General features: G+C 40.9%; 1 protein-coding gene across 1 annotated transcript in view; it reads left to right on the forward strand.

Moving 5' to 3' along the window:
• The window catches only part of LOC115235012 (protein Wnt-7b), a 55,628-nt gene that overhangs the window by 33,357 nt on the left and 10,708 nt on the right, over positions 1–11,563 (forward strand). The gene's annotated exons all lie outside the window — the stretch shown is intronic.

The following is an 11,563-nucleotide window of genomic DNA, read 5'->3' on the forward strand; positions in this document are numbered from 1 at the left end:
GTTACATCACTCGCGCGTTCTATTAGGTAGTTGTAAACGTGTATTATATTAATTATCTTCTGATTAGGATCCCCGCCCTTCCGTGCTTTACCATCGACCCGTCCGTTTGTGTTCTAAACGGATGTTCTATAGTCGGATTCTTTTTAATTATCAAATATCTTTCTAGCAATGAGAGATGCGATTTCGAAGTCAAATTAATAAGCCAACCACTTAAGCGTGAAAATTATTACGGTATGGCTAGTTGAATATACAATATAAGCGAACGTATATATCTTAACTCTTTTTCAGCGGTCTTCTGTTAACAAATTAAAATGCGCATCTTAAATATTCGCATCGTCGTCCATAATTTCACGAAGCCAATAAGTAAAAAGTAATACGCATTCTTGCGCGTGTGTTTGTGTGTGTGTGTGTATTGAAGCGCTCAACGAAGGATTGACCGTGATATAACGGTAAAAGAACGGAACAAGTTTCCGTTTGCAAATCTAACCCGAGTGCTTCGATTCAACTCGTTAACTTTTCTCTGCGCGATTGGAAGTCGAAAATTATCGAATTAAATGTTCTATTCGGGTCGTTTTAACGCTAATCCGAGAAAATACTTTATGCTCGGATACATTTTTACGGCGATTGAAATTTTGTGGACGAAACGGTAGCGCATTTTTATCGCTACTGAAATGAGCGTAATGACAGTGGGCTATCACACACACACACACACACGTGTCGATATATACACCCGCATCTGGATCCCCGTATAAAGGGTCTGGTTTCTCGCGTTACTCTTTCACCTCATGCTTCCACGCCGTACGCGCGAATAACTTACATTCGAAGCCCGATCCTATCGTAACCAGTTTTGTAGTCAAAAACCAATTACGAGGAGGAACACGCTTGGAATAGATATTAAATAATATTTACCCTTTCGAATTTCCAAGATCGAAAATATTCCTTCGGATCAATTTTCTCAGCTGGACGACAACCCTAAAACTTTGTACGTACTCCGATGTAAGATTAAATTGTGTGTGCCCATTTAATCGTCCTCTTATTCATAGCCAAAGGAAGCAAGGAAAGCTAAATCTCTCTCATGAAACACAACGCGTAATTATTTAAAGGCGCGCTTGATATACGACAGGCGTCCTTAATTTTCTCGCCTCTTAATTTTCGGTGGCCCAAGGAGTAACTTAATCGCCGACACGTTGCGTGTCAGATCGGCTCAGTGACAAACGGCGAAAACGATATTTCTCGAGGACAAGATAATCCCCGGGTCCTGTGAGTGGAAGCTGATGTGTGTGATCCGCGCTCGCATAAATATCATTAAATACGACATATTTGTCATCCTGGCATTAAAAACCGTAAACGTGAACATAAGGGGGAGGGGGATAAATGTCCCACGTCGAGGACCTACTCGGCGATATATGTATAGGGTGACCACGTTTCAAATTCAAAGCTCGCGAATCTTCAAAAATCTTAAAATCACAGGAAAGATATAATTGAGAGAAAATGAATAATAAATTTAATGGCGATTATATATAATTTCTCGAGAAGATCAAGATATTTCTTTCATATCATTTTGTGTTTTTTATTTCTAATTAGAATCTCGGAAACACCCTTTATACAAAGGGCAGTTTCGCGGTGGCCCAAGTAGGCGATTTCTCATGATTAATCTACAACGGATTAAACTGCCGAGGAAAAAGAGAATATAAAGTCCGGTAAACGCGATGTGATTTACAACGCGCAACGAGACATTCGTACTTTGTTACCCGTCATCTTGTTGCCATTGTACGAGGCTCGTACGTCACCATCGAGAGGCTCACGGGTTATGGCTTCTGGAATTCCACGCTGAATAAAATGCGTGTATAGTGCATCGTAAAGTCGTGTACGAAAGGGATTGGAAGAAAATAACGCAATTGCACGCAGGGATTTGTATAAGTCACACGAAGGCATACGATACGCCGATTTCCGATAATTAATTACAAGTTTACGCTAATAACAATCGTTATCTTTTTATTCAATTAGCATCGAAGCGACATACGTCGCAAACGTACGTGTAAATTAGAATCGAGCCTTTTCGCGATTGTTGACTCTCTGCAATTTGTTAATAAAATCATAAAAACTGAAATCTAAAGAAAAAAGCGTACGTAATATATTTATTTAAATAAGAAAGAACGGCGCATTTACGCTCAACGACCGACGCGAAGCGGAGAGCGAAAATAACGACGGCAATCTCGAGGAAGTCGGGCGAGAAATAAGAAAATCAGAAATTAATGCGCAAAAAAGAGAGAGAGAGAGAGAGTATAAATAACGCTCATAAGAGATCGGGAGGGCGCGATGGAAGAACGGGGGGGAACAAACAGGGCGGTCAGCCGCTAACTTAATTAGTGAAATTAACGGAGCCGCTCGACATGCCGAAGCTACAAATGCGGCGATGTACGCTCTTCAAGATATTTCCCCGGTTCTTAAAACGCTCGCATTATACACTCCGTATAATCCTACGTGCGAATGTGCGTATAGAAATGTATAGATAGTTTCAAAGCAAATAAAACGCATTTAACGCGCTTGATTAAAACAAAAGCATACAAAATGGATAGAAGCGTTAAATGACGTAGGAGACGAAATACGGTTCATCGAATCGCATCGCTCGTTAGAAGAGACTGCGGATAAATGAGTGGAATAAATTTCTGGTAGCGCTATACGCAAGGTATCGAGGTATACCCTCCGAGATAAACTCTAATTTATCTGTATTGAGAGAGAGAAATATAGACACCTCGGGGCGCGCAATTTCAAAATATCTCCGAGATATATTAGATACGTCGATATATAGATACACACGCACAAACACATATGTTGATTTCTCACCGCCGGTGCGATTCGTACAATCGCGTATCGAAACGAGCGATATAATGTAGATACGATTGTAATTAAATATAATTAGGCACGTCAATCGTCGATTTGAAAATCCCTCATTACGGAAGCGACGCTACTTAAAACAGATCCGAGTCGATTCGTCGCGGCCCACTCGGTCGATTCGTAGTGAATACATTTTCATAAATTAGGCAGAGACCCGGGAGACTCTTTTCGAGATACGAGAAAAGTAGTGGGCGGTGATCGTCTAATCGCCCAAATGAAACGATGTGATTAAGAGATCCATTATGCGGTCGACGGACTATACGTTGTAAATTCAAACGAACAGGACGACGTTCCTGAACCACCGACGTCATCGCGGAAAAATTATGCGAAGTCATTTCTCTCTCTTTCTCTCCTTTCTAGTTAATTCGTTGTTATTATCGTAATAATTATCTCAATATTTTGTCTACAACAAGAATTGTCATCCAAAAGTCATTGCCACGTTGCGATAGGTTATCGTTATCTCGTCGTTCTTATCAGCATGTAACTTTACGGATGACGCGTTAACTTTACTTTTACTTATATGACAAAATAATTCGGATCGCATAACAAACGAGCAATAAGTGAAGGCGCCCGAACAAAAGAGGAGACAATGAGAGAACACGGAAGATTCGCGCCTGGTACACCAACAAGCGTATTTTTGCTCTTTTCTCCTTTTGTCCTTTTCAGCGAAATATCATTGACAAGGATGCTACGTTAATGCGGTGCCTTATCAATTTTTGTTGGATTCGATAGAGCGTCTCTTTTGCATCTCCTCCTTCTCTCCCTCCGTTCTACCTATATCAATCCTGTTCTCGGGACTCTCTCGTGATCGCGTATTTTTATTTTTATTCTTTTTCATTTTCTCTCAACTTCTTATCCGTCTCAAATAACTGGACTGGCCCACACTCGGCGCTCTCGCATGGACACACCTACCTACCTGCCTGCATCTACCTGCCTTTACCTGCCTGCCTGCCTACCTGCGGTTCCCCCCCTTGGTGCGTAGCCCGATGCATTCATTCTCCTGTTTCGCATCGATGTACATGCATATTGAACTATGTCGCGCGGACGACCGTGCGAAATGGCGCACACGCCGGTTTCGACACACGCACGCACGCACGCGCGTGCGTGCGTTTGTACGACGGGGTAAATAATCACGGCGCGACCAACGGTAGCGGAGAATGATCCATCAGATTGCGGAGATAAGTTTGAGAAACAAAATAATATCCTCTTTGTTTTGTTTTTAAAAATATCAGTTTTAAAAATTGACAAATTAATTAGAGTTTCTTTTATCCTCTTACTTTTTTTAATTAACAACCCATCTCGGTTTTATAATCGACGAGAGAAGAGTAAGGCAGTATCGAGAGCGCCCAGTATGAAATTGTATCGCGCTTATAAAGCAACGTGGTTCGATTTATCTCTGTCAACTTTATCGTACCGCTAATTTGTTCGATAACTTGTTGGGGAATCTGCTGGCTCGGGATAAGATATATATACGGCTGCATCGGCTCGCGAACAGCGAGTGATAACATTCGCGAGGGAAGCTCCGCGTGTATCTACTGTCTTCCTCCGTGAAATAAAAAAAAAAAAAAAAAAAAAAACTAAACTAGATAAAATACACGGGATGCGTGTGTGAGCGAAGGTGCCGCCTGGGGAAGGAGAGAAATCGCCTTCAGGAATTTATGATCGGGCACAGAAAATTACTATTGCCGCGGCAAGTATCGCGACATATCCCTCGGTCTCGCTCGCGTATACCCGCGGAACTGATATTTATTCACAGGTAAATTACGAGGCCGCGCGGATCTGTTTAGATAACTGCGAGACTACGTCCGAGAACGTCCGTTCCGGGGGATAAGTGTCGATCGCTCGATTATGCGTTTCATCCGATCGCGCGATTACATTTCGAGTGGATTTAGGCGTCGCATCGTAATTCGCTCGGCGAACGTACAAGATCCGCGATAGTAGTCGGTCATCGGATACCGTAACTTATAGGAAGATGCGGCGAGACGAATTTCCATCTACAAATATAGATGAGAGAGCCTTTCTCCCTCCCTCCCTCCCTCCCTCCCCGCCTCTATATCCCTCGTTATTGACCACGGTCCGGGCTCGTGCTCGGCGATGATCTTACTCGCCGAAGGCGAAGGTAGGAACGGCGGCAAGACGAACGGGATCGATATAATTCAGCGTACTTTAGTATAGAAAAGCGCCAACGGCAACCAACACGAGCGTGTAGTGTGGAGGATCCTGGTGTGGATTGAGTTATGGACCGATGCTCGCTCGAGTCCTCGGGGGCTCTCCCCGTCTGTGGATATAAGGCCTCTTTAAGCGCCTCGTATAAATAAACTAGTTAATAAATTAATATATCACACACCGGCGCGTATCTCCTTCCCCAAGTCGCTGCCGTGGACAAGTGCCCCTGCGAAAATCGCCAACGAGACAACCGAGGCCATTAATAACGATGTACAAGAAAGAGAGGGAGAGGGAGAGAGAGGAGAATTCGCGTCGCTTGTCTCGTCGGTGTCCTTCTTATTAAGATGTAACCGGTCATCGGGAGCAGTGTACGATAAATACCTTCCAGGAAAACGCTCGGGGAGAGAGTAGGTAGGTAGATAGGTAGCTGTGAAATTCTTTCTTTTTCTTCCCTTCTTCTGATAACAGGTAGGTAGGTACTCGGGCCTCGAGTAAGAGTTTCGCGCGGTTTGTAATAATAAACGCGATAATGCCTCGTCCGCTTGCGATGTCACGCGAACATCGCGAGTTGAGTCTTGAGCCTTGAGGCAACATCGAGGGATATATCTCGAGATTTGACCCTTATTTAATCTCGATGTACGATGAATGATTTTGCATTATCTAAATCTCAATTAATTATTAAATTCAACACGTCATTCCCTTCCTATATTAATTTATCATAATATATATGTGTAAATTATATATAAAATTATATAAATATAAAATTATATAAATATATATAAATTTATACAAAATTTAAAAGATACGATTCACACTGTTGCAAGATGTTTCACGATAGAAGAGATATTATTGCGACAACATGTAATGTTTACGCTCTAGCGACATTGCGAGAAGGAAGGCAGAAAGATCTCGCAGAGAGGAAGAGAGAGAGAGAGAGAGCACGGACAGCTATAAATCACCAGCCTAACGTAACGAACACCGTAAACGAGATATGGCCGTGGATCTCTGGACTAACTGATATACTAGATGCGACCCCCCGTCGCAGCAGCCTCGTGCGAATACGAGTGTCGTACAATGTCGCATTAAGTACATTACACATCTATGTGACAGGGATCTCTATCTCTATCTCTTTCTCTCTCTTTCTCCGCGACGTTATTTAATATCGCATCTAGTAGCACCTTACCATGTGAGGTACCTGGGATGCCCTGATAGTGAAGTAAAGCAGCCTTTGTCTGCACCAAACAATGATTTATCATATACGATTAGAGAAAAGGATGTAAATGACAATGAATATTAATAATGGATTTGAAGCTCTAGGGATCTTTAAAGAATCAAATTTTATTCTTGTAAATTATTGTTTATTTAATAAACATAACTAAAAAAGTGACGATAATTATTTACAAAGGTCTCATACGGGTACTTTGATTTTCACATATATTCAGTAATCCTCAGATAATACAAAATGTATATTATAATTCAAGAATCTATGCTGTAATATATGTATATGATAAAATCAAAGCGATCTCTATGAAGGATAAGCTTTTGTAAATAATTATGGAGAAACGGTTTTTTTGTATAAATTTGAGATTTTTATTATAGTAAACAATTTAATTTTGAAAATTTCTCAGCAACTCTTAATACAGAGAGAGAAATTATACCACATATTTATAGCTTACCACGATCCGGATCAGTTAAGAAAAATCAAGTCGGGCTACCTCGTTAAAAATGAGATCCCTCGACGAAAAGAAACAAACATGAGAGCTCAAAGTGGATTCGAATGCAAATTCAATGGTCGGACTCGGATCAAACAAATGCTAAGTGCGTCTTAATTATAGTAATTGGTTAATTGTCCCGTGTTATCTGATCAAGTTCAACTTGTCGATGGAATAAAAATCGTGCACATTTCTTATCAGATTTTTGTCCGACGATACTGGAGAGAGTCGTGCTGGTTTCACATAAAAACTGAATCGGAACCACATACAATTCGTTAAAATCGAATAAACGTCCGTTGATTATGCATTCATTATACCCACGGTGGTGGTCCTCGTTAGGATCGTAAAAAATTATTCATAGCCGTTGCGTCAAAATCGCAATCTCGTCCAATCTGCAATTTTTAATTTCTCAGCTTTTATGTTACTGTGTGTGTTTGTTTGTGTGCGTGCCTGCCTGCTAAAAAGTAACATATTTGCGCGTACCTGACTTTATCAAGAGTAACAAAATCGTTCAAGTGCAAAATTTGACATGTGTAAATTAATTTCTCATAATTATAAGCTTCGTTAATTGCTCATCGTACTTATATCGAGTAAAATTAATTGCCTCAATCTCTCATCGGAAACACTGCGATTAATACACCGCGCGATTTCGATGTTCTTTTTTTCCGATTGCGCGCCAAAAAATGCGGTCACTCTGCTTTAATCCAGCAATCGCTACTCGGCGGCGGTTTATGATGATTGAACGATGATTATTCATTGAAGCGGCGCGGGCAAGTAGTTTCAGATTACAAAAGGACGGTCAAAGGGATGACCATAAAAGTCGGTCCCGCTCTCTCGTCCGTCTCGCGGAGAGGAGAGTCGTGCGATGCTCTTTGTCGTGCCTCGGTCCATCCATCGTCGCACAAAAGGGGGCAGGGGATGGGAGGGGAGAAAACGTACTGAATCGCACGTGCATTACTTTTACGCCATTGTATAAGGGAGAGAGAAAACGCGGGCCCTAAAATATTCCACCCCGCATGCTATCATCGCGCGGTTATGCCTCATGAATAACTCTTGGAACGTCTCTTCTTCTCTCACTCCTTTTTCTTTCTTTCTCTCTCTCTCTTTCTCTTTCTCAGATCCGTATTATGAAAACAATCGACCGCGCCGGCGTTAAACCGTAGACATAAGTGTTAAACGACACGGCGACCATTGGGATTTAACTGGCACACGCATCCCCCTAAAGTCGTTAATCTTTTAACTCCCGACTACTATACTCGGTTGCATAATTATTCCGATGAGTGTATGTGACAGTTCTTATCATGTGACGTTTCGAGTAAATGGGACAATATTCTTTAGATCAAAATATATCACAACCGATTAAAATTACTTTAAAAATTATTTTATTAAAAAATGCAGATAAAATAGGAAAATTTTATCACTTTAAATTTACAACATCGATGCTAGATTTAATCTTAGTAATGTTTTTAGAGAATTGATTGTTAAAGATTCATATAATACCTAACTTTTTTTCACAACTAAGATAATTTTTTCTTAATTTCAGTAAATCCTGCATCTTGCGGACTGTTTTCACGAAGCGCTACTGAACTGTCATTTAATTTAATTTATGATGGTAACCAAGTCATATATATTAATTACTACCTGCTCGTTGCATCGGCGAGCAATGCCGATTCTGACAAAGGTTCGCCCGAGGCTTCGTCGATGAATCAAGTTCCTTACGATAGCTTGTAACTCGAATTTTGTTCGTTTACAAAAAGGCCTTTTTGAGATTAGCGGCAGTGTCCTTAACGAACGCAGAACGTAAATTAAAAAGTCTGACTCCATGCTAAAAGATTTCAGATTAGCTCCTCAATTAAGAGAGCGGATTAATAACTTATTCTCGATTTGTTCGGCAATTTATCAATCTTTTCTAAATCGACGTAATTAAATTGGGAGAAAAATCGAGTTGAAATAAAGATGCGCGGTATCTTTCGGTAACGATAATATTTCGTTCCCGACCGGATCATAATTATCGTGGAAAAATAATCAGCGGATCAGAGGATGTTCGCGATATTATCGCAGAGATCCTGATTAATGCGAATATTCGATATCTAACAATAAGAGTAATGGCTAGGTGCGCGTATTTTTGCAAACATCCTTACAGACGATCAACCGCGAGAAACGAAGAAAAAAAGCGACATTTCATTCGTCTTGGTACCGTTCAATGGTACCGTACCTACCATCGATACAGGGTGCGTAGGCGAGTCGAGGGCGAATGATCTGTCCTCCTGTGACAAACGCCGCGGGTCAATAAGGATTTCCCGTGCACAATACCCGTGCGTGCATATAAAAGAGACACGGACGCGCGAAACCTTTAACCCCGACACGACGAGCGAAAAGAAAGGGAGGAGAGACAAAGCTCGAGCGAAAGCAAGTTTCACACATACACATGTATGTACGTGCCTATATACGTAGGAGCGAGCGGACAAATTTTTCTCACGACGAAATAAAGATCTTGTCGGACACGAGGTGATACAAGACGAAAACATTGCCACGCGTGGTGGCCGGAACACGCTCGTTCACTAAGACGATATCGCTGACTCTCTTCTCTGCGTCCACCCACTGAGAGTTTACGATACATTTTGCACATGTTTCGCTTGCCTAAAATGTCAGCGTTAATGAATAGTTTCGATTAGAAAATGCAATCAATAGAGAAAGAGAAAGAGAGAGAGAGAGAGTAAATCTATATAAATAAGTAAAATACACAATTATATATTGAATATTATCAAATGTAATAATAATAATCTAATACTGGAGATCGCGCAGAGGTATCTCGATCCCGTAAAATATTAAATTACGGTGAGTATATTTGATACACCACTATGTATAAAAAGAACTCATAAACAGATCACATTACTAGATCCATCTGCAACGAGAAATACATATGAATCTCTTAGAAGTCAAATTGATCAACTCCATTTATTGTATATTCTTTTTTAAATTTTAGTACCATAGCACTAATCATATGCTGGTACTAAAATTAAGAAATTCACGAAAGTCGGGGTCGATTAGTTTGACTTCCGAGAGGCTTATACATGGTCGAGGAAAGCTCTTTATATATTTTAAAACAAGCGAGAGATCCGTCTCTTTCTAGTCGGATTAAATCATCCCCCCTCTCATTTTGAGAAAATAACGAGTCAAGACCATCTCAATGACGCGGTAATATTGCGCGAAATATTTTATTGCCCGGACACGATACACTCGGGCTCGTTACCTTTAATAAGGTCGACTCGCGGGGCATAAAATCGCTGAGGATATAATAACGTAGAGTCAGGCAGAAAAAGAAACGCGCCATCTTGGACAATGCGTGCGTTGTGGGTGGATGTTGCGACGCATCACATATTTGAGATCCATCGTTATAAATGTGTCTCACCGATATACACGAAAGATAAGATGCAGAATTTAATTCTCATCGGAATTATCTCGTGGCAGTTTTAACGCCGGCCAACAAATCGTAGATTTCTCGTTGCTTTAATTAGTGTCTGGTCCCGCCAGGCTAATCAACTCGATTCTCACGCATCGTGCCAATTTTTCCGTATCTCTAATTAATTTGAAAATCTTTTAATTTTTTAATAAGTCCTACCTTTCTCTCGCCACGATGAGTGATGGAACTCGATGGAGATTCTTTCTCCCATGACGCGTGACGGAACGACGGCAATCATTTTTCCCAGATGAATGCGACAAATTCTGAGACAAAAAATACGATATATCTTATATTAATAGGGAATCTTAATAAGATACTGCGCAGATATATTCCAAATAAAATTATAATTTTCATTAAAATAAGATAAAAATCTAAATTATGATTTTTCGATTACATTTATAACACAAAGACGAGAACTGTTGTCCTGGTTTCAAAATCTCTAATAATATTATACATAGTTATATTAATGATATATTCTTGCTCGAGAAATGAACATTGTGCTAAGAAATGGATGGTCGAAGGATCACGATGAGATCAAACTCATTATTAAATTTGATTTCGCGTCGTGCAATCACCGTAAATAATCGCTCACGTTCGGTGACGCGGCGGCTTATAACGTATGGCTATTACATGAGTCACTTAAAACACGATGATATAAATTAAAAGATCGCCCAGGCAAAACGATTGATCGCGGGACCCGTTCCCTTATGCTGTTTTTTTTTTTTTACAGCTGTCGCTTAAACGTCTGCTACTTGAACGATCGTCGAGGATACTTTCGCGAATAATCGAATCCGAGCGAAACTTCGGAATCAGTAAATATCAGGCGCGAATAACGAAGATATTCCTTCGTCCTTTTGCGCAGAAATGATTGCGATTCAGTCACTTCGAACGAAGATAAATTTCAACGAGAATACTATTGCACGCAGGATAATCCATTTTCGTTCTACTCGCTGCTCCGCAATATTTTCAGACGTTAATAAGCGCACGGACAACGTGACATACACGCCATACACAGATGGCTACGTATATAATGTACGGTGCAAATAGATTGAGGCCTACTCTCTCGCCGGTTCGGCATGAACAACGACTCTTCGGTATCACCGTGAGCCGTGACCTAATATGGAAGCGGTGCTCATTTGGCGCGTTCACGTTTTACAGCTGAAATGAATTTATGTGAAAAGGCCACCTCTCTTTCTCCTCTCCGCCCATCGGCGGAGCGAGAGAGCAAGAAAGAGAGAGAGAGAGAGAGAAAGAAAAAGAAGAGCCGCCGCGTCGCGGCACAAATGCCGACGAAACGATAAATTTACCCCTTACCAGCTCTTCC

Source organism: Formica exsecta, unplaced genomic scaffold, assembly GCF_003651465.1.
Source record: "Formica exsecta isolate Colony F162 unplaced genomic scaffold, ASM365146v1 scaffold21, whole genome shotgun sequence".
Classification (NCBI taxonomy): domain Eukaryota; kingdom Metazoa; phylum Arthropoda; class Insecta; order Hymenoptera; family Formicidae; genus Formica; species Formica exsecta.